The sequence below is a fragment of the Scyliorhinus torazame genome, chromosome 8 (assembly GCF_047496885.1).
Source record: "Scyliorhinus torazame isolate Kashiwa2021f chromosome 8, sScyTor2.1, whole genome shotgun sequence".
Lineage (NCBI taxonomy): Eukaryota > Metazoa > Chordata > Chondrichthyes > Carcharhiniformes > Scyliorhinidae > Scyliorhinus > Scyliorhinus torazame.
This window is the reverse complement of record NC_092714.1, coordinates 261,132,571-261,158,811: the sequence shown is the minus strand read 5'-3', so window position 1 is coordinate 261,158,811 and position 26,241 is coordinate 261,132,571. Positions and strand designations below refer to the sequence as shown.

Below are 26,241 nucleotides of genomic sequence, written 5' to 3'. Positions count from 1 at the left end.
CCGTTCTCCGACACCGAAATCACATTCGGCGACTGGGCAGAGAATCCGTTTTGGCGCCGAAATCAGGAGCGCCGCCAGTTTTTCAATTCTTCGCCCCTGAAAATCAGCGTACTCGTGGAATACGCCGCGCCGAGTATCCACTGCCTCAGGCCATTGCCTGAGGCCAGCCCCGTGATGCTCCGTTGCCAACCAGCCGAATTCCCGACGGCATGGCTTACGTGTGCCCACACTGTCTGGGATCCTCGCGCGGCAATTGCGGACTCAGTCCGGGACTGCCATAGTCGGGGGAGGGCCAATCGGCGGGCAGGGGTGCTTCATTCGGGGCTGGGAGCAACGTGGGCGTGCGGTCCGGGTCCCGCGAGCGGCCTAAGCGGTGCATTATTTTGGTGGTCCAGGTTCACGGGCTGAGTCCGCCATGGAGCATGGCGCAGCCGCTGCAGGCCGCCGCCGTGCGCATGCGCAGTCTCTGACCTGTAAGTGCTGTGGGCCGTATCGGCAGCTAGAGCTGTGAGCTCTACGACGGCTCCCTGCTAGCCCCCAGTAAAAGGGGAATCTGTGGCCTTTTGACACCAGTTTTCCTGATGCAGAAGACCACAGTTTTCACGACAGCCGAAGGACTTAGTCTCCAAAGAGGAGGTTTAAACTAAAGATTACGTTCTTTAGGTAAAACCAGCAGCATGAGTGTAGTTTTGAAAGTTTAGTTAGAAACCAACTGTTTTATATGTTAATTTAAGTTAAAATGTTTTATATGGATCTGATTTTAGGAATGAAATAGCTATCAGTAGTGAATTGTTTTAATGAATGTATGTAATATTAATGAATTAGGTAAAATTGTACAATGAATTTAGGTCAGAGTAGAGTAAGACCTGAACTGACTGACCAGTGCCAGCTTGATAAGGTAGACTATTGGATCAAGACTGTGATCCACTACGCTCGCGTTCAGGTTTAAGAGGACGGAATGTAGCCGTGTAAAATGGCCACCTGCAAAGGACCATGGGAATTGTGGTCAATTTGGGGCACAGACAGGTACACAACCTCTGTGGATTGCGCAAAGAAACCAGACTTGGCAGAAACTTGTATCCATTAAGAGTCGATCACCATTTCCCCCAGGACAACAAAGTTTGAATCAAGGAGTTACAACAGTAGCAGACTAACCGGCGCCAGCCCCCTTATTTGGAAAGGTCTACGTGCCTGGGACAATGATAGCTAGGACCCGCCCAGCTATCGAGGTATCCGCTCCCTAATTGGCTGAGATCGATGAGGGTGATTGAAAACCCTATCGATCCATTGGACCTGGAGTAAGGACCGCCCAAAAGGGCGCGAAAGGGACGAAGGATAAAAAGCCCTGCGCACTGGAGATCTGTCTCTTTTGGGTCCGGCCTGTGGGTGACCAACTGCAGCAGAACAACCAAGTTCAAGGACCCGACCATTCCTGAAAGACGAGCTCAGCTGAGACGAACCCAACAACTTCCAAATCGACCACGTGGACCCGGATAAAGGCCTTATCTCGCACAGTGCTGGTCACTCGAAGTTAAGTAAAGGTCATCTTAGTCATTAGGTGTAGTTTAGTATGGAGCCGTGTGTGTTATTGCATAGAGATATAAGTCTTGTGTTATTAATAAACTTTTTTTGAGCTAATATATTGGTTGTGTGGTAATTTGGTCGAGAGAAGAAACAGCTTGTGGTTCACCCCAAAGTAAAGAAGGCAACAGATGAGAATCGAGGAATAGACCCCGGACGTGCAGAAGGTTTTAGCTAAGTCTGGCATCATGATCGGCGCAAGCTTGGAGGGCCTATTCCCGTGATGTACTATTCTTTGTTCTCTTTCCCCTCAAACGGAAAAAAGCAGTCTGTAGCCATCTGGGATTATGGCAGCTCACTTACTTTTCCCATGCATTATTCTTTTCCCCCTGTCAGTAGTATTCCGAATGTTTTGCTATGCTCTTGACGTAGCATAAGCTGCTTCCTTGATGTACACGCTGACAAAGGAAGGTTCAGACTTGGAGATAGCTTTAACACCTTTATTAAACTATTAACAATTCTCCTACTTGGATTCGACTCTAGTTAATCCTTCTATAGCTACTCAGACTGACGAACAGGTCTGCTACAATCCACGTGGTGGGTGTGATGTTCAATCAACCCTGTGTCTGTACTCACTGTCTCCACTGGAAAGAGACTGAGCATGTGTGATGTGTCCTTTTATATGGGTTGGTGCAATGCCCTCCTGTGGCAGTGTCATCTCTGTGTGTATCTTGAATGCCCATTGGCCGTGTCCCATCTTACTGATCTATTGGTTGACTGTGTGTCATGTCTCTGGTGCTCCCTCTAGTGTCTAGCTAGGTGTAGTATATGTACATTAACCCTTTGTGTACTTATAGTGATGTATATCACCACATCCCCAGCACGGTAGCATTGTGGATAGCACAATTGCTTCACAGCTCCAGGGTCCCAGGTTCGATTCTGGCTTGGGTCACTGTCTGTGCGGAGTCTGCACATCCTCCCAGTGTGTGCATGGGTTTCCTCCGGGTGCTCCGGTTTCCTCCCACAGTCCAAAGATGTGCAGGTTAGGTGGATTGGCCATGATAAATTGCCCTTAGTGTCCAAAATTGCCCTTGGTGGGGTTACTGGGTTATGGGGATAGGGTGGAGGTGTTGACCTTGGGTAGGGTGCTCTTTCCAAGAGCCGGAGCAGACCCAATGGGCCGAATGGCCTCCTTCTGCACTGTAAATTCTATAAAATTCCCCCCTTTTTTCGTGTTATATATTTTCTGTAGTGTTAAAGAAAATTGAACAAACTAGGTAGATGAGTGATGCTATGTACAAGTTATGATGACTGTGATGACTGTACAATAGTATAGAATACCAAATAATAGTTGCGATGACTTTGAGGATAAGACAAGACAAAATAAAAGTTATGAGTCTAAAGTTCATGAATTTATATGGTCTGGTATAGACGTGTCAATGGTGACGTTGTCATTCCCTTGTGAACGCCGTCAGTGTCCTGGTGTTTGGTCATCAGGAGGTGTTCAAATCACTTCATTGACTGACTTGGAGTGTGTTTCTTTTTTTTCTCTCGATGCTTATGGTAGCAATTCTTGATGGCATCTGTCCTGAAAGCCAGGTTGCCTGTTGGTAGTGCAGCAAACATGAATTGGTAAGATGCATCGTCCTGCCATGGTATGTGATTGTACTTCGTACAAGTCGTAGTTCCATAGGTGTTGTTTTTGTTGTGCTTGTTGTCGACGTTGGTGCCTTTGGTACACTTCTTGTTATTGTCTTTGATGTTGTTGTTGTGTTGACTGGTTTTGTTGTCATGTTTGTTGCGCTCAAGGACCACACTCTATGGATAATACGAGTCCTTCACACAGTTACTCGTGTCAGCGTTCTGTGTGGCATCTGCTGTTTCCTTGAGCGTGCCGTCACTGACTTTGCGGCTCTCCCCGTCTGGAGTCATGGCCGGCTTACTTGAATCAGCTTTGGCTTGTAAATGCTCCCTGTCTGGAGTCTGGTCTGTTTCACCTGAGTCAGTTTTGGCTTGTCGATGCTCCCTGTTTTGAGTCATTTCAGGTTCACTTGAGTCAGCTGAGGTTTCGTGATGCTCCACGTCCGGAGTCATTTCAGGTTCACTTGAATCTTCTGAGATTTCGTGATGGTCCACGTCCGGAGTCAAAACTTTCAGGAATGCATTTGCTTGTGGAGAGGCTCGAGCGAATGAGATTTGAGGTAACGTGGTGTACCGGAGTCACCAGTAGCCTCACTGTGATTGTCGAGTGCCTCTGTACACACTAGCTGAGGTCTGTCACGTTGCACATCTGGTATGGGAAGTGGGATGCCGTCGTCACTTGTCGCACATACAGTGGGTAGAGCCTCAGTGTCTTCTTGCTTTGCACTTGAGTGTGGTAGACTGTCATAGTCTGCTTGCTGTACACTTGAGCATGGCAGACTGTCATAGTCTTTCTGTTGTTCACTTGAGCATGGCAGACTTGCATCATCTGCTGCTGGTTGCTCAGAGGAGGTTGCAAGACCTCATAGTCTTGTTCATGCAAGGACTGCGCTCTGGAGTCTTGCGTTCCTTCCATCGTGGAGTCTGTCCACGGGCTCGCTGTGGAGGCTTGTGTCACTCCCTCTGTGGAGTCTTGCAGCATTCCCCGTGTGGAATCGTGCATTGGTCTCGCTGTGGAGACTGTCATCACTTCTTGTTCATGCAAGGACTGCGCTGTGGAGTCTTGCGTTGCTTCTGTCGTGAAGTCTGTCCACAAGCTCGCTGTGGAGGCTTGTGTCACTGGAGTCACTTCTTGTGTGGAGACGTGCAGTTGTCTCGCTGTGGATTCTTTAATCGCTTTCTGTGTGGACGCTGGGACCCTTTGTGGTGCGTGGACCACTATCTGTGTGGCAGCAGGCCGCCCTCTGTGGGCTTGTACCGCTGTCTCTTGGTGACAGGCTGCAGCATAATCCTACACTCACGAGTCGGGATGTCATATATGCTGGGCTGAAGATCCTCAAATCCGAAGAACACATCCGCGTCTGTGTCGGATTCTTCACTGTACAACACATCTCGTTGCGGTTCGGATTTGGTACTGGGGTCACCATCTCCAATGATGAAATCATCGTCTGAGTCGTAGTCTTCTAGGACCATATCATCATGTTTTGTGTCGGAGCTGGCATTGGGCTCGCGATGTCCAAAGAAGAATTCAAGGTCTGAGTCATAGTCTTCAAGGACTGCATCATCTCTTTGGGCGGTGCTAACTGCTTGTTGCAGGGTTTTGCGGAGGTTACTTTCATCTACAGGTCGAATTTCAGGCATTGTGCTGTCGTTCCAGGTGAAAGAATCGGGTTTTACGGCTTTAAATTTTTTCCCTGTGATTTGGGACATTTCCCCTTTAAGTGGGCGTGGTCCAGGGCCTCTGACGTCACGAAGCATGTGACGTAGTGCGTAGGAAGCGATTGCGCATGCGCAGGTCGCTGTTCCTTTACTTGGCGCCTTGTTCTCAATTGTGCATGCGCGGCTTCTCGCGCATGTGCAAACGGACCTTCCCGTTCTGTGCGCTCTTCGCGCAACTGCGCATGTGCAGCACCTTTTCAAGATGGCTGCAATTCAAAACTGCCGTTTGTTGCTGCAAGCCTACCTCGTGGTGAGTTTTGGCACCTCTTTTACCTTTTTTTCTTGTATGTTCCTCGCAGAATTCTTGGAATTTATCCAGGACTGCCTGGAAGTCGCTCTTGTTTTGCCCCTTTGAGTATTTGTAGGTCTGGAAGATTTCAGCTGCTTCTGGACCCGCGATGGTAAGTAGAAGCTTCGTTTTTTCTGCATCCGCCATGCCATCTAGGTCGGATGCTACCAGGTAGATCACGAATCTCTGCCGGAACTAACGCCAGTTTTCACTGAGATTGCCTTGGTACGTGAGCTGCTGTGGAACCGGAATCTTGAACATCATCTTGCCTGGCTGCTGTTGCTGGTTGTCACTGTTTACTGAGTTGAGCTATATGGATTTAACAGTCACTCTAGGGTACCATGTTTTGTTATGCTCTTGACGTAGCATAAGCTGCTTCCTTGATGTGCACTCTGACAAAGGAAGGTTCAGACTTGGAGATAGCTTTAACACGTTTATTAAACTATGAACAATTCTCCTACTTGGATTCGACTCTACTGTTAATACTTCTATAGCTACTCAGACTGACGAACCAATCTGCTACAATCCACGTGGTGGGTGTGATGTTCAATCAACCCTGTGTCTGTACTCGCTGAGTGTCTCCACTGGAAAGAGACTGAGCATGGGTGCTGTGTCCTTTTATAAGGGTTGGTGCAATGCCCTCCTGTGGTAGTGTTCACCTCTGTGTGTATCTTGAATGCCCATTGGTCGTGTCCTATCTTACTGACCTATTGGTTGACTGTCTGTCATGTCTCTGGTGCTCGCTCTAGTGTCTAGCTAGGTGTAGTGTATGTACATTAACCCTTTGTGTACTTACAGTGATGTATATCCGCACACCGAATGGGCGCCAATATGAGTGCGGACGAAAAGCTAAAGCAGTCGAGCCCGACAAGGCGTCCAGTCCCTTTTCTTGTCGGCTTGAATCTTGTACGCCACTCTTGTGGAGACCATGAATTGGATTCAATTTGTATTTGAATTGGGGTTTTTTGCGGCAAGGAGACCGTTCAACAGCTGGCCCTGTCCGCGCTGCGCATTAGTATTGGCTTTGGGATTTGAAGAGCGGAATTAAAAAGAGCTGAGGCATCTCCTTTCAAGTTCGGTCCCACGGAGCGACTTTTAAATCAGCAATTGGGGGAATGACTTCGACCGACCCAGGGCGCGGTGCACGAGAAAGCGGCTCAAGCCCGGCCTGAAGGGAGGGGACTGCCCCGGACTGCGGGGCGGGGCCGGGGGCCCACCTGCCACGAAGAAACCGCCGCGCCCGCCTTCGCTCGGCGCCTCCGGCCTCTGATTGACGTGCGCGCCGGCCAATCAGCGCGCCGCCCGCAGGACAGGCGGTTTCCGTGACGTCGAGCGGCTCCCGGCTTTTTTTGGGGGGGGGGGGTCACGTGAGCAGGCGCGGCAAGATGGCGGCGGCGACGGCGGCGGAGGAGGAGAGTCCGCGGCTGCTCTCTCTGTGAGGCGGGCCTGCGCTCAAGTCGTCGGCGGGGGGAGGGCGGCTCCGGAGCTTTTACTTCCTCAGTAAGAAAATCCTTTGTTTCCCCCAACCCTCTCTTTATGAGGCCATAGATTAAATATTGGTTGTTGTGTGTGTGTGGTGTGTTTGTTTGTTTGTTGGGGGGGCCGGGGCCGGGGCCGGGGCCGCTGGACAGTCTGCAACCCCCGCCCCGGGGAGGTGGAGGAGTTGTCGCCTAATGGCAGGGCCGGGAGGGAGGGAGGGAAGGAATCAGTCAGTCTCCCTCCCTCTTCAGGCCTCGGGCAGCTCTGATTGCCCCCGTCTCCGAACGCGCCTATTATTTAAAGAGTTTAAATCGCCATATAACTTGTGACGGCTGGTCTTTTTATTTTCTCTTAGTCTAATGGAGATTATGTTGTGGATGGTCGCGCGAAGAAAAGTTTCAGGCCGGGAGAACTTTCTGGAGTCGTCGTCCCCCCCCCCCCCCCCTTTCCTTTTGGAAAGATGGGCTCATTAACTCTCCAGCCTCAAATCTAGTGGTGCCAGTGCCGGGTTGGTGAAGATTTGATCCATATCACATTTCCCTGACAGTTTTACACAGTCGCTCCAGGTCCTCGCCAGTTTTCTTGGAGAGGTTGAAGTCCAAGGGCTTCATAGAATCGCTACAGCGCAGAACGAAGCCATTTGGCCCATTGAGTCTTCACCGACCCTCAAAGAGCACCCCGCGTGCATCCAAGCCCCCCCCCCCCCCCAATCTAGCCTTTGGACACCTGAGGGGCAATTGATCGTGGCTAACCCACCACTGGGGCACTCGGAGAAAACTCGCGCAGACATGGAGTTCTGTCTGCACTCCACACAGACCATCACCCAAAGTCAAAAATCGAACTCTGGTCCCTGGAGCTGTGAGGCAGCAGGGCTAACCATTGTGCTGCCCATTGTGTTTAGTGGTCTATTTTTGGAAGCACACTGATCTTGGATGATGATTATTGGATGATCTTGGACCATTATCATTAATGAGAAGCCATTGGGCCTGTTCTGCCATTCGGAACGATCATGGCGTATCTGGTTGTGTCCATAACTCTTTTCCCGCCTGTCCCCTATAAAGCTCCCTTGTGATTTTAAAAAACTGCCCTTCTCGGAATTGAATAATTCAATGACCCACCCCCTACTGCTCTCTGGGTAAGAGTATTCCAAAGATTAATAAACCTAGAAAGAACTTCTTCACTCCTGTTTTAAATGGAAGACCTCATCTTTAAACTGTGTGCCTCCCCCAGGTTCTAGATTCCCTATGAGAGGTAACATCCAGCATCCATCCCAAGCCGCCTCAAAACCTTGTATTTCAATAAGATTCCTTTTTGTTCTTCTAAACTCCAGTGAATACAGGCCCAACGTGCGCAACTTTCATCAGAAGGAATCAACCTTATCCTTACTGCTTCCAGTGCATGTATATCTCCTTGCCAAAACTGTCTCTGGGTGCTGCGTCACCAATGCCCTGTATGGTTGCAGCAAGACTTCCCTATTTTTATGCTCCAACCTGTTAATTAATATCCATTTATCTGATTATTTTGCTGTTAGTTGCTGTGAAGTTTTACCTTTTTACAGACATTACATAAATGTAAGTTGTAGTGACAACTGATGGTGTCATGCAGCTTTGGTTAACTCTTTAATGCATATTTACACTTTACTGGATACAGAATTGCCATAGTAATATGTTGACCTTGTGCAGACTGAATCTGCATTGTACAAGGTTGCTATTTCTGCTTTAGGCTAGCAGCTCAAGGTCAATATGTTAGCTGTACTTTTGTAATTTAGTCCTGTTTTATAGTAGGAAAGAGAAAACATATTGTTGTAGTATCTCCCATGTCCTCAAGATGACCCAGAATGCTTCATAGCTGAAGAGCGCCTTTTGAAATGTAACCACTGACTGCTCTGTAGGTAAATGTGGCAGTTAATGTGCAAGGTCCCACGAATAGAAAATGAGATAAATAAGGTAGTTTGTTTTGGTGGGGTCATTGCTGGCTAAGACACCGGGAGAGTTCGCAAACTGTTTTCAAATAGTGTCTTGACATTGTTTATACTTGATTGATCACGTAAACAGGGCTACATTTTGCAACTCTTCCAAAAGACAGAATGCTTAACTTTATCGATACTGTTTCCTCAAACTGATATCCTTTTATTCTGGTCCCATTAGTTCTTGAATCTGTAGTTACTGGCAAATCTAAGACTATTTTCTCATTCAGCTGTTGGGGTTGTTAAATCATGTGACGTTTAAATATTTGTTATGTCATGTGAGAGTACCTTTAAGAAATGGGTGTTTAAGAAATGTACCTTTAAGAAATGAGTGTTATGGGCCAGGGTTTGGAGAACCCAAAAGTGTACCTGACCCACAACTTTTACTAGATTGTGGTATGGGGGGCACATGGCCCACTCTGCAGGTGTGGTACAGCAGAAATGGAAAAGTATTTTTTGAAAGCAAAACAATGTTTATTCTATGAACTCAAGTTAACCTTTTTAAAATATACAGTGAACATCTTAACAACCATTAATTCAAATACAACCCCCAAAGACTACAACACCAAGTAAACCTTTAAGCTTTTCTTTTTAACATCCATACGACTTAAAAACAAAACCTTTATCAGAAGCACATCAGGTTAATGTCACTACTGAACACATTTATAATTCTGAATTCACCAAATGATCAAGAGATAGTCTTTTGATTGCAGAGAGAACAGCAGTACACCTGCTTGGTCTGGCTTCAGCTCCAATTCTGTAAACGAAACTAAAACACCCTGCAGCCTGCTCAAAAACGAAAGTAAAAAGCTGACAGACAGCCCAGCTCCACCCACTCTGATATCACTGCAGTAATAAACACCCATTTATTAAAGGTACACTCACTACAGATAATTATATACACACCCATTTATAAACGCCCATTTCTTAAAGGTACTCTCACATGACAGTGTTTATCAGTGATGTCAGAGTGTGGGTGGAGCTGGGCTGTCTGTCAGCTTACTTTCGTTTTAGGCTGTTTGCTGCAGGGTGTGTTTTAGTTTTGTTTTCAGTGTTGGAGCTGAAGCCAGACAAAGCAGGTGTACTGTTGATCGCTCTGCCATGAAAAGACTATCTCTTGATCATTTGGTGAATTCAGAATTATAAATATTTTCCGTAGTAAATGTAAACCGGATGTGCTTCTGTTAAAAAGTGTTTCTTTTGCTTCTGGATGTTGCTTGGGAAGTTATTAAGCATTACTTAGTGTTGTATTCTTTGGGGGTTGTATTTGAATTAATGGTTGCTAAGATGTTCACTGTATTTTTTCCTTTTTAAAAAATACTTTTCCATTTCTGCTGTACCACACCTGTAGAGTGGGCTGTGTGCTCCCCATGCCACAATCTATTAAAAGGTGTGGGTCAGGTCAACTCCATGATACACTTTGGGGTTCTCTAACCCTGGCCCATAACCGTTATTAGTGCATTCAAGTAGACATAATGGTGTTATATTTAGAAAGTACCCTTTGCATTAATGTGCCGTGAGATAACTTGGGTTCCTTTAAAGCTGCAGTATATACATGTAACTCTGCTGATGTCCATTGTTTAAGGTTGGCTGTGAACAGAACTTATTATAATTGGTATGTCTTGTGTGAAAATGTTGATCTGTGTGTGAATGTAAGAAAATAGGCACAGAATTTTCTTTTAATTTATAACTACAGAGCTGTTTTTAAAAAAAAAAAAAATGATCAAAAACATTGCAGCCACAATAGTTTAGTTTGACAATCTCCTTTGTGACACATGAGGTGACACATTTCTTCTACTGTTATCAGTCCAGGACAAGATATTTGATTCTGATCAGAGTTTTTAACCGTACTTGGATCTAGCAGATTGTGGTTCTCCCCAGTTTATGTTTATATTTGCAGCACTGTAGCAGACTTGTTTTGCCTCTGGATTTGATTCGTAATGAGAAAATACTTTTATGTTGATAGGCTGTTGACTTGACACAGTAGCCTGCTGATAGGTTGCTGACTTGACACAGTAGCCTGCCAGGAGTACCAGGGACTGCCTTAAGACTTCACCTATCACCCTTTCTGGCTTTCGTGGGCCTATCCTGTGTTGTGCTCTTGCCAGCAAAACTGTCAGGTCATAATAGCACACAAGCATTCCGACCATGTTAATGGGCAGGTCCAAGGGAAGAGAGATTTTTCTTATCCAAGTTTTGGTTTTGTTTGGGCTATGTAGCATTGCAAGCAATATAAGATGAGTCCAGTTCTTCAAACATATTGGACTCTAAAATATATTGGCTTAACTTTAAAATCAAAATCTATCTTTTGAGACATTCAGATTGCCACACACTGAGCAAAGCTCAAACAATTCTGCATTATCTGAACATTGAGACCTCAAGCTACCATGAGAGTACTATAATTTTTTCTAATAGCTAAATTATGTGCAGAGTAATAAGTCTAAAGAGTTTCAGTAATATCACAAATTACAAATTTAAAATCTGAGGGTTATGTACGTTTTATGATTACAAAATGTATTGAATGGTTAGAACACCGTTCGCTGTGTATTGCACTTGTGTTATAGTTAGATGCAATGCTCTGGGGTATTTCTCTTCTGTTTTGCAGCTGCCTTGGTGGCCAACAAGGAGAGTCAGCCTCTTGGTAAAACCATATGATATGAACTATAGTTCTGTTGTGATTACCAATGCTGTACATAAATTCATCATGACTTTATTATTGTGCAGTAGTTATAGAACTCCATTCTGAGTCATATTTATGGCTCTAAGTTAATTTGCACTTTCAGAGAATTATGTATTTGAACTCATGGTCTTTGGTGATGATCTTTAATGTCTCTTCTTTCAATTTATAGTTCAGTCTTTTTTTCTTTGCAGTCTTCATCTATTGGAACAGTTTGAGATTATTAAATTTTGTCCTGCTCCCCGATGACTCAGTATATTTATCCTGTGAGTAGCTCTGCCATGCAGAAAAGGAAAGCCATTGGTGATGTCCAGTCTGTGCAGATTTTAAAAAATAAAATTTAGAGTACCCAATCAATTTTTTCCAATTAAGGGGCAATTTAGCATGGTCAATCCACCTAGCCTGCACATTTTTGGGTTGTGGGGGCGAAACCCATGCAAACACGGGGAGAATGTGCAAACTCCAGACGGACAGTGACCCAGAGCCGGGATCGAACCTGGGACCTCTGCATCATGAGGCAACAGGGCAAACCCACTGAGCCATCATGCTGCCGTCAGTCTGTGCAGAATGACAGTAAATGCTACACACTCTTTAATGCCTCAATCATTAGCTGGGTTGGGTGTTTGGGGTTCTCTACAGCAAGAGCCTGTGTGGATGTTGAGAACAACTCTGTTGTGACGCACCCCACAAATGAATAACGGCAGTAGAAAGAATGCATCTGTGAGGCCATATGCAAACAAAAAGTGAACTCTTTTTAGTAGGGCTGATGAGAGAAAGCATTATTAATGTTTTATGTAACTGATTGAGAACCAGTGCCTTAAGCTCAAAGTAACGAAAAGGTCCTCCCAAGTGGTCCACCAGCTGATTCAAATCACTGCTCAACTCCAGGGATGCGGCCGTACGACAGAACCAGGCTAGAACCTGAATATTTTGCTTCAGTATTCACTGGAGAGAGGGACCTTGTTGCTCATGAGAACAGTGTGAACCAGGTTAATAGACTTGAATAGGTTGATATTAAGAAGGAGGTGGTGGAGTCAGAGTCATTAGGGACATTTAAGCCACTCTTGGACAGGCACATGGACAGCAGTAAATTGAAGGGGTTTAGGTTAGGTTGATCTTGGATTAGGATAAATGGTTGGCACAACATTGTGTGCTGAAGGGCCTGTACTGTTCTGTTCTATGTTCTCACCCCACCAAACAAATGTGACCGTACACTACCAGACTGACTTCTGTGTGCTGTTGCGGTATCCAGACCAACCCCAATTTATATTAGGAAACCAGATAACCTCAACAATTTTTAACTTGTAAACCGTGAGGAAAGGTTACTCTGCGGCAGGAGTGACTCCTTAAGAGCTTAACCTCCTTACCTATTCCACCTTGTACAGAGGAGTAAACCTTATCATCACAAATAATATCTTAAAAAAATCTGGCATCTGCTTATCAATCACCCTCTGAACAGGCTGTGTACATTTTCCGCTGGAACCCCACTGGATTCTGCCATTGCCTTTCGCTCTTTTTCTTCTAATTCAAGCTGTAATTGACGTTTAGCCAATTCAGATGCTTCAGACTGGCAAGTTTTGTTGTATTTACGTTGGCCTTCCTTGCCTTTCCAGGTAAAGCTTGTTCGCCAAATCCAAAAGCTTTGTTTTAATCACCCTTTGTAACCCACTCCGAGTAACCTCTTCCACACCCAGAAAATTCTTACCCGTGGAAAGAGACATTTTACCAGTCACTCCTTGTTTAAATTGACGGAATTCAACACCCAAAAGAAAGCACCAGTTCCTCACACTCGCTGTCTTTAAATTCAATAATCCCAAACCAAACTAGGTATTATACTTTTTAATCTCGGCAAGAGCCCCCAATTTTTGGTATGGTACCTGGAACAGACCCCAATTTATATTGGGAAACTGGACAAGACCCCAACAACTTTTCAATTTGTCAACTATGAGAAAAGAATACTTTGCTCCAGGAGTGATTCCACTGACAACCAGGGATCTTTTATATTAAAACAAAAATTAACAGTTGAACAATTCTTTAAAATACAAGGTATTTGAGCTTACTTTCCCATCTACTTCTAAACATTCAAGTAAACAAAATCCACACACCGGACAAATGCCACTTATTAATACAGTTAACATTCAGTGGATTACAGATTTATGTGCAGAGTCCTTGGGAGAGAAGCTATCAGAAGTCAGTGAGACACACACCACCTTTCCTCAGAATCCAGATCACAACTTTTAAAATGAAACTAAAAACAAATACAGGAGGGCAGGGCTAGAAACAAAACGAAAAAAAATCCAGCCCCTCCCATGAATGACATCACAGCCTGCCTAGCCGTTAATCACAGCTTTATCAGACAAGTAATCTGGATACCTTCACCTAAGTTCTTGTAATATTTTTAAAAATAAATTGAGTACACAATTCATTTTTTTCAATTAAGGGGCAATTTAGCGTGGCCAATCCACCTACCCCGCACATCTTTGGGTTGTGGGGGCAAAACCCGCACAAACACGGGAGAATGGGCAAACTCCACATGGATAGTGACCCAGAGCCGGGATGGAACCTGGGACCTCGGCACCGTGAGGCAGCAGTGCTAACCATTGTGCCACTGCTGCCCTGTTCTTTTAATAACATGACTGCAACAGATACATAATACAATATATATAAAATTAATTCCTGCATTCTTCACAGTATGTGTGAGTTGTCGCAAGTGTAAGGAACAAGAGTGGTAGTTTTACACGCAATCTTTCTGTTACTGTTGCAACATACAACAGCAAAATCAAACATTCAACACTTTAGGCTGAAAGAAAAGAGGAGGAACTAGTTACAGTGGAGCCCTAAGCTCTCCAGTTTGGAACTAGACACCACCTCGTTGGTGTCTCATCAAAACTTGGGGCGGTGCAGTGGTTGGCACTGCTGTCTCATGGCACTGAGGACCTGGGTTCGATCCCGGCCTCGGGTTACTATCCATGTGGAATTTGCACATTCACCCGTGTTTGCGTGGGTCTTTCCCCCCCGCCCCCACAACCCAAAGATGTGGAGGCTAGGTGGCTACGCTAAATTGCCCCCCTTATTTGGGGGAAAAAAAGAATTGGGTAATCAAAGTTATTTTTTAAAAAGCCGTGCCATTCGTCCCAATGATTTGAGATTTTTTGTGGTGGCAAGTGATGACAGTTGGGGTAGAACCAGTAGGTTGTATGTGGTATTTTTGCCCTGTCTTCAGTGTTCTGTGGATGATAATACAAAAGAACAAAGAAGTACAGCACAGGAACAGACCCTTCGGCCCTCCAAGCCTGCGCCGAACATGCTGCCCGGCTAAACTAAAATCTTTTACACTATCAGGAACCGTATCCCTCTATTCCCATCCTATTCACGTATTTGTCAAGATGCCCCTTAAATGTCATTATCGTCTGCTTCCACCACCTCTGGCAGCGAGTTCCAGGCACCCACTAATGTTTGAGAACTATGAGCTTAAGGGGTTATTTACATGTGCTAGCGAAGGAGTTTTGAACAAAGTTTGTGAATTGCATCAAAATTCCCTTTTAATGCAGTTTATGTAATGAATGCAGGTTGTCATCAGCTGACACCTAGCATTATTGAAACTGGATTCAGAGCCAACCACATCACTTGTTCCCAGCCTTATTCCTTTTTCTATTGGAAAATTCAGTTATGCTGGAGTTAAGTAAACAGAACGCTACAAAAACTTAGCTAGTCTTACAGCATTTGTAGGGCTAGAACAGAGTTAATGTTTCAAGTTAGTTTGTCCCCAAAGCATGGGAGTTTTCTGTACAAGTAAAATGCTTTAAATTTAGGAGTTTAAAACTTCAAAACCATTTGTCATAAGAGCAGGAGGAGGCCTTTGAGCCTGCCATTCATTGAGATCATGGCTGACCTGTGACCTAAATCCATGTACCCAGCTTAGACCACAGGCTTCAAATTGGAGAAACAGCTCTGGGGAGCAGACTTTTAAATGATTCAGGCTTGGCAGAACCCCTGGTAGTCGAAAAGGGTTGGTGAAGCCCTGAAGAGCTGAAAAGGCAGCAGAAAGTTGATGACTGTACTGCAAGTCTTTGGAGAAAAAGTACTCCTTTGGAACAGTATTGTTCTGCTTGGCAAGGCTGAAGTTGTGCTTGTGTATTGGTTTTTGAGTGTACTCTGGGATCCAGCGGAGCGGAATCTCGGAAGGCGAGATTGAAACCCTATGAGGTAGGCCATGTCGAAGCCATCATAGTAGGTGCGACCATTGGAGATAATTCCAAGATGAGATCTTGTATGGTGAACACTGGAAACCCTTGTAAGAGAGATGGAGTTTTATAGTGAGAACTCATGATGGTGAGGCAGTTGTTGAGAAATCCATGGAATCTATGTTGGCCACGTCTATCATTTATTGTCTACTGTGGTATGTTTGACCACAGTTGGCTTTTTAATTAATCGTACCTCCATATACACTCTGAATGTTAGAGAATAAGAAAGGTATTGTAAATTGTTATCTTTCAGACCTTGTATTTTAAAGTTTATTTTTGTTTGTTCAAAACTCATAAACAACAACACCTCTTCCTCAATACGGGGCCTCGCAAGGCTGCGTAATTACCCCCCTACTATACTCCTACTGTACACACATGACTGCGTGGCAAAATTTGATTCCAACTCCATCTACAAGTTTGCTGACAACATGACCAAAGTGGGCAGGATCACGAACAACGACGAGTCAGAATACAGGAGGGAGATTGAGAACCTAGTGGAGTGGTGCAACGACAACTATTTTTCCCTCAATGCCAGCAAAGCTGAAGAGCTGGTCATTGACTTCAGGAAGCAAAGTACTGTACACACCACTGTCAGCATCAACGGGGCCGATGTGGAGATGGTTAACAGCTTCAAATTCCTAGGGGTGCACATCACCCAAAATCTGCCCTGGCCCACCCACGTCGACGCTACTACCAAGAAAGCACAACAGCACCTATCCTTCCTCAGGAAACTAAGGAAATGCGGCATGTCCACATTAACTCTTACCAACATTTACAGGTGCACCATAGAAAGCATCCTATCTGGCTGCATCACAGCCTGGTATGGCAACTGCTAGGCCCAAGACCGCAAGAAACTTCAGAGAGTTGTGAACACAGCCCAGTCCATCGCACAAACCTGCCTCCCATCCATTGACTCCATCTACACCTCCTGCTACCTGGGGAAAGCAGGCAGCAGAATCAAAGACCCCCTCCCACCCAGCTCACTCACTCTTCCAACTTCTTCCATCGGGCAGGAGATAGAAAAGTCTGCACAAACAGATTCAAAAACAGCTTCTTCCCCGCTGTTACCAAACTCCTAAACCACCCTCTTATGGACTGACCTGATTAATATTACACTCCTGTATGCTTCACCCGATGCCAGTGTCTACGTTGTGTACCTTGTGTTGCCCTAATATGTATTTTCTTTTTTTTAATGTACTTAATCATCTGTTTGAGCTGCTTACAGAAAAATACTTTTCACTGTACCTCGGTACACGTGACAATAAACAAATCCAATCCAAGTCATGGTGTCTTATGACTTTCTTTACTAAGCAAGTGTCTAGAATCTCAAACCTGTTCTACTTGAAACAAAATATTATCGGTCCCGAACTGGATTCTGCCAAACACTTGGGAGTGTGACCAAGGATTATAACTTCTAAATTCCAGGGAATCTCACCCTATTTTCTGTAATCTCTCATAATTTAACCATGTTAAATCTATACTGTACTCCTCTAAAGTTAGTGTTTTCTTCCTACGGTGTGAATCTTCTCAAGGTGTGATTCCCAGAGCGGGTGGCAGTACTTCGGGTATGGTCCAACCAGGGCTTTGTATATCTGCAGCATGATTTCTATCACTTCTATTGTGGTCTTCTAGACATAATTCAATTTGCCTTTTTGATTCCTTTCTGTACCTGTTCATGACATTTTAACTATACCTGGACCCTTTTGTCAAATTGGACTGTACTCTTATCTGAAGACCGTCAACAGATAAGCAGTAAATGTGACTCATTAGCAACGATATAAAGCCACTGGGAACCTGGAGCCACAAGCCTCCTTGAATTATCAGCGTTTCTAGCGCTACCCATCTAGAAAGTACCCTGTTCTATCCTTTTCAGGACCGAAGTGGGTGATCTCATATTTGCCTGCATGAAATCCCATTTGCCACATTTTGTCTTTCATTTAACCTATCAATGTCTCTCTAGAATCTGCAATGTTTACAATGCCATCTATCCAAGTGTCATCAGCATTTGTATATGTGGATTTATAAGTGCCGTTAGTAAATAGTGAATAGTTGAGATCCTAACACAGAAGCTTGTGAGCACCATTTGCCACTTTCAGCCAGTTAGAGCATCTGCCCATTAACCCTCCCCCTCTCCCTCTGTTCAGCCAATTTCCTAACTAGGTCAATAACCCTTCGCTGACAGTCTCTTAAGAGGGACCTTCTCAGTTGTCTTCTGGAAGTTCATACAAATAACATCCATAAACATTGTCCTGTCCACTTCAGTTCAAAAAATTTGAATCTGGTTAATTTGGCACGATGCACCCTTTAAAATGCTGTCTCTATTGCTCACTGATCAGTTGAAAAATTTCAAGGTGTTCAACAGATATTAGGCTAACTGGCCTCTCATCCCTAGTCTCCTTCTGTTATGTTTCTTATGCATTCCACTCCACTGCTTAATTGTCCAATCCAAGAGAATGGTTTGTGCAGAGAGAGAACTTTGGAAGTTTATAGTTTGTACATCCGCGCTGTTCTCACTTTAAAATGCTGAAAATAACCCATCTGCTCTTGGGAATTTGACTCTTTTGTGCTACAATTTCTTTTGCTGTTATTTTGCAAAAATAAATTTAGAGTATCCAATTCTTCCTTTACCAATTAAGGGGCAATTTAGCGTGGCCAATCCACCTACCCTGCACATCTATTTGGGTTGTGGGTATGAGACACCCGCAGACACCGGGAGAATGTTCAAACTCCACTTGGACAGTGACCCGGGGCCGTGATCGAATCCGGGTCTTCGGCGCCGTGAGGCAGCAGTGCTAACCACTGCACCACCGTGCTGCCCTTGCTTACATTCATTTTGAGGAATCATTTAATTTTATAAAATTAAAAGTAGGTTAATTTCGAAAGTTGGTAAGGATCTGAATATTTTAATACGCATGGGATGAAAATCAATACCTGCTTCACATTATTCAACTTAAAATCCTGCGACAGCACAAATGCAGCATGTAGCAACATTTAGTGTGATTGGAATGAGATTGAAATTCCAGCTGTTCAGTAGGTTATTTTGTATCTTATTTAATGTAAATTATTTAGAAGAGTTGATTGTGGACTTTGGGTGTTGAATTGCGGACTTTGGGTGTTGAATTGCTTCAATAGCTGTGCTCAATTCATTTCCCTTCCCGAGTCAGCTGTTTTTGTTTTCTGTTGGGAGTGTTGTGCTGCTGTTTTCCTCTTTTTCTGGAATATTGCTAGTCATATCACCTGTGTATTTAAAATGTAGAGTTTGTAAACTTTGCATTAAATATTTATACATTTTTCCAAGTACATTATCTCCCATCTGTAGCTGACATGATCTTGACCTCTGTTGCTGAGAGAGTGGGCAGATTGTGCCAGAATAGCTTGCTTCAGGAAGCACTCAAGCCACTGGTTGTGACTGTGTTATTCCCTGATCTTTCATACTCCCTGCGGTAAAATGCTGTAGCTGCTTGTCCTTCTACATTGTACCATTAAATATTATACCTTTGCTAAATGTGGCCCATTGATCTGTTTCAGGTTTTACAATGTCACAAAACAATTCGGTTTAAAAATGTGTTGCCATCGCTCTTGTGTGATGCAAATGTGAAACCACCAAAGATTGCTCCTTGTATTATTTAAAAGGTGAAATTGGTGTTTGGCTTTTGCATGCACTTAGCACACGTGGGAATGTTACCTCTATGTTGTAAGTTATGGAGTTGTCATGGCAATGTTTTGAGAATACACAATATTTCTCTACGGTACAGTTATTGAAAATATCTGCAGAAAATGTGTTTACATTGTGGACTTCATCTCCATAAATGGAGAAACAATTTTACCCGGAATATTTTATCTCGTGACTGATGTGGGCTATAGAGTGTGGCTGAAGTATATAAATGATTGTTGGGCTAACAACAGGTCACCAATCTGAAACCTGTCACTGTTGACTGGCTAGGAAAGATTATCAGAAAAAACATGGCTGTTTAAAACCAGTCATTATCGAAAGCAAACTCTTAAAAAAAGCTTGAAAATTAATAAAATGTTGTGGTCAATATTTACTCCTGAACTGACGTTACTAAAATGGATTATCTGCTCATTATTATACTGCTGTTTGTAGAATGCTACTGTGTGCAAATTGCTGCTGTTTCGTTTATTATGACAGTGATTGCACGCCAAAAAGTATTTCATTGGCTCCAGAGTACTTTGAGAAATCTTGAGGTTGCAAAAACCACAATACAAATGTGATTGATTTTTTTTTGTTCTGATTAACAAAATCAGATGTTGTTTTCTTATTTCAATAACTTGTTTTCTTCCTCGTTTTCTTTTTCCCAAAGGGCATGAGGCATGGCTCCTTTTTATTTATACTTTTATGTGTGGTGTTAAGGGAGCATTTTAACAAAAAATAAAATAAAAATGCGATTAAGTGTATGCAGCTGCCAAGGCCTTTGGCTGAGGAATTTCTTCCCTAAACCTCACCACCACCTCTATTTTTCTTGCCTCATTCCATGAAAGCTCCTTTAAAAACAACCCCTGTGACCAAGCCCAAATGTCTCCATCTGGCTTTGTCAATTTCTGCTTTATGACACTCGGTCATGTGCCTTGTGATGTTTAATTGAATGAAAGGCACTATATAAATCCAAGTTGTTGCTGATATAATGGTAGTATTTTTGTAATACGTCTTAGCTGATGACTCGCCTATTAAGAATTTAGGTTACAAGAAAAGTTGCTGACGTCAGAACATTTATCACCTTCCGCTTGACAGAGCATGAAGCTTAGTTGGCTGTAGTGTGACACTTATAGGAAATCAAATTGCTTGGCAGTTTTGCTTTGACTCAAACCTAGAGTAAGGGTTTATTTTTTGAATTCACATGCAGTTCCTCCCATACACCAAGAGAAATCATGGCAAAATGTGACTATTGTTATATGATTTGTTTGTTACAGTTTCTGTTTATGTTGAAGGCTTTGAAAGTTTCAGCAAGGTGTCAAGTTGAATGAATAATGATCCTGGATTTTTTTTGCGCAATAATTTTCATTTATGTAATGTCATTGGAGAGAACACCAAAGGTGATTCTCTCCCTGGATGCAGAAAAGGCCTTCGACTGAGTCGGGTGGAAGTACCTCATTGAGGTACTGGAGCGGCTTGGGCTCGGAACTGAGTTCACCTCGTGGGTGAAACACATGTACAACTCCCCCAAAGTTAGCATTCGGACCAACACCACCAGCTCTGAATGCTTCCAGCTGCTCAGAGGCACAAGGTTGTCCTTGCTCTTCTTCGCCTTGGCAATCAAACTGACGATTGCTCTGCGAGACCCAAAAGGCTGGAAGGGCATCGGAAGAGGCAGAAAACAGTGTTTCACTCTGAAGTGGATGACCTGCTCCGCCACATCTCAGACCCACAGAACAGCCTGAAAGTAATCATGAAGTTCCTGGAAGAGTTCAGGAACTTGTCAGGATACAACCTGGGCAAGAGCAAGGCATTCCCGGTAACCCGAATGGGGGAGGAACAGAGCTGTAGATCTACCATTCAAACTGGCCCAAAGTAAGACATCAGATTTCACTGATGCCTGTGCTGGCATATGTATATTACATTGAGACAAATAGGAATAGCTGTTGTGCAGACAGCATGAGACAATGCAAGAGGATAGAGTGGTTGACTATATAAAGAGTTTGAGGTGGGGCAACATGCTGTAAGCACAATCACATCATCGCAGCTGATTTTGATCAGGGCAACTTTTCTAATATTGCTGGGTTGTAAACCATTTGAGGAGACCAGCCAAAGTGTTGGGAGAGGCAAAAGTGAATTAAATTATTCATTTGCAGAGCAAAAGAGCTGCCCATTCTCCATAACCCTTCAACCCATTACTACTTAAAATCTGTCAATCTCCTCAAATTTGCTCAATGTCCCAGCATCTACCCCACTCTGGGATAGTGAATTCCACAGTTTCAAAACCAGTTGAGAGAAGTGCTCAAACTCTCTTCATAAGAAACCCCTCATCTCTGGAATCAATCTAGTTAACCTCCTCCGAACTGCCTCTAATGAATCTACATCCCTCCTCCAATAAGGGGACCAAAAATACACAGTGCTTTGGTGCGATCTCAACAATGCCTTGTACAGTTGCAGCAACACTTCCCTACTTTTATACTCCTTTCAAAATTCCATTTGCCTTCCTTATTACCTGCAGTACCTGCCTACTAGTTTTCTACGATTCGTGTAAAAGGACATCCAGATCCCTCTGCACCGAAGCACTCCATTTAAGTAAGTTACCCTTTTCACTTTTCCGACAAAATGGATAACCTCACGCTTATCCACGTTAAACTCCATCTGCCAAATTTTTTTCCCACTCGCTTAATCTATTTATATCCATTTGTAAATTTCTTATTTCCTCATTGCAACTTACTTGTAAATTTCTTATTTCCTCATTGCAACTTACTATCACACCTATTTTAGTGCCATCTGAAAATTTGGCTACAGTGCCTTCTATCCCTACATCAAAGTCATTAATGTATATTGTAAATAGTTGGAGCCCGAGGACCGAAACCATGGCACCTCACTATTTATATGTTGCAAACCTGAAAAAAGACCCATTTATCCCGATTCTCTTTCTCTCTGCCTTTTGTCAGTTAACCAGTCTTCTATCCACACTAATAAATTACCCCTAATCCTGTATGATCTTACCATGTGTATTACCTTTGTGTGGCACCTTCTCAAATGCCTTCTGGAAGTCCAGACATCTACAGGATGCCCATTATCTTTGGGTTGTTACATCTTCAAAGAACTCCAGCAAATTAGTTAAACCATGCGGACTCTGCCGGATTGCGTTTTGACTTTCCAAATGTCCTGTTATTTCCTCAATAATGGATTCTAATAATTTTGCAATGACTGATGTTAAGCTAGCTGGTCTATGGTTCCTGACCTTTTGCCTCCCTCCCTTTTTGAATAGGGTGTTACGTTCCATTTTTCCAATCCACTGGAACCTTTCCTGCATGCAGGGAATTTTGGGATATTCTAACAATGGATTTACTATCTCCACTGTCACTTCCTTTAAGACCCTAGGATGTAGCCATCAGGCCCTGGGGACGTGACTGCCTTCAATCCCAGTAGTTTGTTTTGTACATTTTTCCCTATTGATCTCATTTTCTCCCTTTCTATTACCTCTTACTATTGGGATGATACCAATGCCCTCCACTGAAAACTGAGGCAAAATATAGATTGTGTCTCTGCTATTTCTGTGTTCTCCACAATTAACTCCCTGGTCTCCTCCTCCAAAGGACTTTAGCGACTCTCTTCCCTTTTATATACTTACAGAAGTTTTTGTTATCCTTTTTTTTCTATTTCGTGCTAGTTTATTTCATAATTTACCTTTGCTCTTTTTATTGCATTTTTAGTAACCCTTTGTTGATCTTAAAGTTTTCCTAACTTCCAGCCTGCCACTGGCCTTTGCAATATGCTATGCCCTAGTTTTTGTCTTTGTTGTCCTTAACCGCCTTGCTTTGTCATGGATGTTTCCCTCTTACATTCTTTCTACCTCTCTGGAATGTATTTTTGTCGGGAGGAATTGAGTATCTCCTTGAACAACTGCCACTGCTCATCAGCTGCCCTACCTTTTAGTCTTCCTGCCCAGTCCACTAGGGCCAAATCTGTCCTCTTACCTGTGTAATTACCTTTGTTTAACTCCAGAATGCTTGTGTGGGGCACCAGTTTCTTGCCTTCAAACTGAATTTGAAATTCCAGCATGCTATGATCACTCTTCCCTAGAGGATCCTTAACTATGAGGTCATTAATTAATCCTTCCTCGTTGCACAATACCAAATCCAGAATAGCCTGGTCCCTGGTTGGTTCCACAACATATTGCTCCAAGAAACCATCTAATACACTCAATGAACTCTCCCTCGAGGCTAACCTTGCCAATTTGATTAATCCAGTCTATATGCATACTAATATCACCCATGACTATTGTTGTACCTTTCTTAAGACGGTGGTGACTTTACTTTAGATAATATAGCAGCAGACTTTGGCTTTGGGCAGGCTATAATATGGAATCAGGAAGGGAGGATTTGGGTTTGGCAAAGATTGTAGAAGTAAATTATACAAGGCTGTGGACAGTGTTGAAAATTAAGTTCTTGAGCTAGTTTGTGACAGTATCTGCAGTGCAAATGGAGGTTGGGGGATGAAGATCTAAGGATGTCGTTGATTGTAGAGAACAGGAAATTAGGACTATTGCCTTTCAGAATGATGCTGAAGAATGTGACTATGGCGATGGATCAGTCATTAACCTGCAATGTTGCTGTCTATGGTGATAAGCAGCTGTTTGGGATAAATGGGGACAATGGAAGTGATGGGGACTGCACTGCTCTGTTATCATCTGGTCAGAGATGTACTACAAGGTCTTGGCATCATTGTTGTCTCCTCTCAAAAGCTTTGGTGCAGTGAGATGGGCAGAATTAAATGATAAACAAATTCCTGGAGACTTGGAACATGTTGGGATTTGAAATTAGTTTGTGATCGAGACCAATATTTCTGGAGGTGGTCAAGTGATGATTAAGACTGTTTTAATAGCCTTATGAATGTGTATTAATTCAAATATGCCATTGCACTGTACTCTTGCAGATAGTCTAGCCTTTTACAAATTGCCTCTCTGACACTATGTAAAGCTTGTTTTTTTTTTTATGGTGTGACGCTGGTGTTTAATTCCTCAACTGTGATTGTGCTGTTTGGGAGTGTTGTTATTTTAAGTTCACTCTTGGGCATTATTCTCTAATTGAAAGCATGTTGTCAGTCCAGTTTCAAAAATACTTTGCCAAATGCTGAAAAGTTGAAGAGAACTGCATGGAATAACTTGCTGTGTAATGTTTCCCTTTGTTGCTGAAAGATAATTTCTGTTATCTACTTAATTCGCTCCTCTTACATGATAAATTTCGGTTGGGAACTCAGTAGAGGTGAGAAATGAACCCAATGTCCTGTTGCTTTAATCTGGCACATGGGAGCACCCAAGTACAACAGTATTGCTGTGCCTCAGGACTCAGATTTTGTTCCTGTTGTGTAGTAATTCTGCCAAGTCATTTTAGAAAATCATTGCGCTCCTGTTTGTCAAAAAAGTGCCCCACCAGCTTCACTTCACTTCATGATCTGATATTGCTTCAGGAAAACTGATCGAGTAATTTTCAGATTCCTGTTTTAATGCAGATAGAAAGATGCAGTGTTGAGAGAGCAGCTGAAAATTTGCTGCTTATTTCATTGTTTCCTCTCGATCTCTCCGGAAGTTACCCAGCACTTAATTTGATATCTGTACGGGAATTCTGTTCGTAATTTGAGCTGTCAGATTGGGTAATCTTGATTCCTGATAAATGATGGTTGGTAAACGTACTGTTTTGTTCCTCAGTTGGAAGGTTATATGATGTCCACAACATAGTCTGAGTAACTGTTATAATCTGCCTAATTACTACTGGCTGGGGACTAATGGCAAGATGGAGAACGGAACCGAGCAGCCGATAGCTTTCGCCTCCCGCACATTGACTGCAGCGGAAAAGAAGTACGCGCAGATCGAGAAGGAGGGCCTGTCGGTGGTCTTTGCAGTGAAACGCTTCCACCAGTGTGTTTATGGCTGCCACTCAACTATTGTGACTGATCATAAGCCTCTGCTTGGACTTTTCCGAGAGGATAAGCCAATTCCGCCCATTGCTTCCGCACGGATCAAGCGCTGGGCTTTGTTGCTCGCTGCCTACGAGTGTTCTCTACAGCATAAACCAAGGATCCAGATAGGGAATGCCGATGCACTCAGCCAACTGCCTTTGTCGACCGGTCCCATGTCGACCCCCATGACCGGTTAAGTGGTTGCAACCCTAGATTTTCTGGACTCCTTGCCTGTCACGGCATTGCAGATCCGTGAGTGGACCCAGACTGATCCAGTCCTGTCAAAGGTTCGGCACATATCCTTGTTCGGTGGGCAGCATAGATAGCTCCCAGGCGAGCTGCGGGCATTTTCCTCCAAGTTGTCAGAATTTAGCGTGAAAGACGGAAAAAGGATAGGAGCTGATACGACAGGACTTGCATGATGGGCACCCGGGATGTTGGCCCGGAGTTATGTCTGGTGGCCAGACCTTACTACTGGCTGGGGACTAATGACAATCCCACAATCCTGAGTGAGTCTGAGCTTCCCCAATGAGGGGGCGGAGAAATCATTAGCAGAGTCCCTGCATAAATAGAGCTGGCCAGTGTGGAATCAGCTAGGGAGTGAGCAGTGGTGGAGTACTGCTGCTGTTGTTTATATGTAATTGTAAATATCTTTCGATTCTACAAACTCGTGCTGGATTCTTCGTGGCCTTCACAAAAAACTATCTGTAATTAATAGAACCTTGGGTTACTGTGACTCTTTCCCCCTTCTTTCATTAACCTGAAGACATTTGACTGCTATTTAACTGAAAAAACAGGTATCCGGGACATTTCCCAAAAGGTTTACCTTAATCTAATGTGTCTATCTACACAGTAGCTTCGGCAGGCTTATCTGACTGCCGAATGCTCCAACCTGATGTCCACCCAGACCGAGTTGTTGAAAGTTGGAACCTCCACCAGTTGTTTTTGCTCGGGCTTAGGGGCATGGAACTTCTTTGTGCCAGTTCTGTCGCTATGGAAACTGAAGTTAGCGAATGCAACACAGGCGTTTGATCAAAATGATGACCCTGCTGGTCTGCATCAAACTCCAGAAATTATCCATTGAGT

General features: G+C 43.8%; 1 protein-coding gene across 3 annotated transcripts in view; it reads left to right on the top strand.

The window, feature by feature from the left end:
• The first annotated feature begins 6,536 nt into the window (after positions 1-6,536).
• The window catches only part of LOC140428580 (E3 ubiquitin-protein ligase Itchy-like), a 103,341-nt gene continuing 83,636 nt past the window's right edge, over positions 6,537-26,241 (top strand). For 2 of the 3 annotated variants that reach the window (XM_072515215.1, XM_072515216.1), the window contains exon 1: positions 6,543-6,670. The gene's annotated coding sequence lies outside the window, so the exon portion shown is untranslated. Of the gene's footprint in view, positions 6,671-26,241 lie in introns of all 3 variants that reach the window. The other variant, XM_072515217.1, reaches the window with a different exon arrangement.